The sequence below is a fragment of the Mandrillus leucophaeus genome, unplaced genomic scaffold (assembly GCF_000951045.1).
Source record: "Mandrillus leucophaeus isolate KB7577 unplaced genomic scaffold, Mleu.le_1.0 Scaffold372, whole genome shotgun sequence".
NCBI classification, from domain to species: domain Eukaryota; kingdom Metazoa; phylum Chordata; class Mammalia; order Primates; family Cercopithecidae; genus Mandrillus; species Mandrillus leucophaeus.
Window position 1 is genome coordinate 1296481 of NW_012103943.1, and position 3137 is coordinate 1299617.

At 48.5% G+C, this 3137-nt stretch overlaps 1 pseudogene; it reads right to left on the reverse strand.

Annotated features, from left to right (window-relative positions):
• The window catches only part of LOC105546876, a 37865-nt pseudogene that overhangs the window by 15032 nt on the left and 19696 nt on the right, over positions 1-3137 (reverse strand).

The following is a 3137-nucleotide window of genomic DNA, read 5'->3' on the forward strand; positions in this document are numbered from 1 at the left end:
CCTGACCTTACACAGGCCTCAGCCCCTGACCTCACACAGGCCTCAGCTCCTGTGTGGCCTTGCCAGAGGCTGCCTGACCCCATCCCTTCCCCCTGGCTTTTTTTCGTAGCACTCCCCAGCACCTGTTGTTTGCCATGCTTACTGGTGCTGGCTGCCTGTCACCTGCAACTGGATTGAGAACTCTATGGAACAGGAATATAGATTATCCTGCTGTTTTCCCTACTCCTAGAAGAATGTCTGGCACATTGCAGAACAAACAAAATTTCCAGTTTGCAAAAGCCTCCGTAGAAGTGTTATGCCCCTATGTGATTACTGAAAGAGAGCAACAAAAGAAACGACAATGCGAAGTCAAAAACAAAGTGTGCATCTAATGAGCAATTTTTTTTTTTTTTTATTGCGACGGAGTCTCGCTGTGTTGCCCAAGCTGGAGTGCAGTGGCACGATCTCGGCTTACTGCAACCTCCGCCTCCCGGGTTCACGCCATGCCATTCTCCTGCCTCTCCGAGTAGCTGGGTCTACAGGTGCCCGCCACCACGCCCGGCTATTTTTTTGTATTTTTAGTAGAGACGGGGTTTCACCGTCGTCTCGATCTCCTGACCTAGTGATCCACCTGCCTCGGCCTCACAAAGTGCTGGGATTACAAGCATGAACCACCGCACCCGGCCCTAATGAGCAATTTTTTTAAGGAAAAGGGAGTGGAGTGCCCGTCCTATGCCAGCCTCGTGCCTTGCAAAGTCTCACTCTCAGAATATCTCTGCAATGTGGCATTTCTGTCCGCATATGTGCAAGGAGATTTCAAAGTTATCAACTGATGTGCTTTCCCTGCACTCAGTAAAATGTTCTCTCATGCCCTGAGGGCTATGCTGTCCAATCTCCATCTGACAACTCTGAGGGAGCACCCCCGCCTTGGGTGGTGGAGGTCACTGTGCAATCAGAGAACCAAAGTCTCACATTTATGTCTTTTAAGCTCAAAGCCAGTGACAAGTATAAAGCAGAAAAATGTTGATGCACACTTGGAAATCAAATTTCTCAGCTGCCCAGACTACAGAAGACCTTGCACGGTCTAGAGGCTGGAGGAAGAGGGCAGAGCTGAGCCAGCTGCCAGGACTGGGGCCCCATCTCTCAACAAGGGCGTGGATCCTCGCAGGAGCCATTTCAGGGGTGCACAGGGACCAGTCTCCATTTGAGGAAACCATCTCTGCCTACTACTTTTACTGAGGGTTCCCCAGTCTTCCCAGCCATGTCTGGGGAGGGCCATTCTCTAAGCCCCTCAGGACAAAGGGTGGACCCTAAACTGTGGGATCAAAGCACAAGAGGGAGAATGCAGAATGAGTTCAAGATCTCCTAGTGGTGGCATATTGTTCTTTTGTTTTGCATGGTTTACAGGTCAGAAAAACCAGACTCAGAAAAGTTAAATGGCTTCTACAGGCGATACAGCAAGTGATGGAAAAAGAGTTAGAACTCAGGTCTCTTTGACCCCAAGATTTCTGATATTTCCACCTCACTCAACTGCCTATATCAAGAGGTGGCACAGATCAAATCCATTTCCTACCAATAGAAAGGGGCAGTCATGGGCATTAGTGATATTTGAAGGGAAGCAGAAATTGAAGATTCACAGGGGGATGTGCCGGTGGTTTCCACATGACCACTAGAGGGCACCAGCGCCACACTGACCCACCTGTCCCGTTCTTGCAGGTGGGAAAGGGCTCCATCCAAGCGGGCTTTGAGAGTGAATGTTTGCGTTGTGGGCTTGTCCCCTGCACGCTGAGAGCTTGCTTTTTCCTGCCTTTATTTCTTTGTTCCAGTTCTAGTTCACTGCCCATCACACAGTAGATGTAAGAATAAGACTTGCTGGCAAAGTTTCAAGTCCCCATGGAGGGGACACACATTAGACTCAAATCTCTCCAAATTTAATCTGGAACCACCTCCCTCAGCACTACCTAAGGTGACCCTGGCCATGCAGATTCTCAGGCCCCCAGCCCCATGGAACCAAAACTGGAGTGGAGCCCAGGAACCTGCATTTATACCAAGTGTGGAGGATTCTGAAGCCAAACGAACTTTGAGAACTGCTGCATTTCAGCCCTCAAAGCACACGACACCTAAAGTCAGCCTTACCAAGTTACTGTAAGGACCCAGGAGAATGTTTGCCCAAAACGGCACAACCATGTGTGGTGAGGACAAGATTCACCCCGAAGCCTGTGTAGTCCATGAGGCTGGTGGACCCAGCTGGGCTTTATGGGAGGTCTGGTGCCCCTGGGGGGCATACCCGTACACAGCACCCCTTGAAGAATGAGGTCCTCTTATTATATTTTAGTGTCAGTTGCCTCAAAGAGCCACGACTGCAGGACCCTATGAATTAGGTTTTTGTGAGGGAATTTTCCTTGGCACTTTTCCAGCCAAACTTCCGAGGTCTCTGAGCTGGGGGGTTAGAAATCAAATTAGGTTCTCTTTGGAATCAGAAACAAAGGCAAATTGGAAACTGTTCAATGACTCCCTTTCACTTAGAAAATTTCCCAGGACCTTAGTGCTTGGCTGCCCAGTGTCCAGAGATCCCCTTTCTAGAACATTCCAATTAAGCCATTACCATTTCCGCAGTGTTATGAAAGCAGAGGCATGGACCTTGTCATTCACAAGAAAACAGTAGGTAAGTATGTTCTGAGTTTCAGATTTACTCTGAATACTTAGGAGACGAGCTAAGGAAAGAAAGAGCCTCAGTCATAAAACATAATAATTATAAATAATTAAATAAATTAATAAAGCATGAGAGGGGAAGAGAGAGAAGGAAAGAAGAAATGGAGATCCATGAACAAAGGGCTGAAGGAGGTGTGGGAGCAACTCTACAAAGTGGGAACTATTTGGAACAAGAGCCCTGCACAGGGTTGCTGTGGATCCTGGAGCTGTGCCTCCAAGCTCTTGGGACACGTGAGCACATGTGACACAGAGATGGTCACACTCGTGGTTGTTACAGAAACAGGTGGTCTTGATATGAACACGCTGTCATCCCCACAGAGAAACAACCCACACCTGCCCATCTGCCATCTTGCTCCTGGGCTCTGAACTAGCCCAGAGGGCAAATATAGAAAAGAGAGGAGGGTTGTCTTTGGTATTTTGAGGTGGTTCGGGCATTTTACTGGACT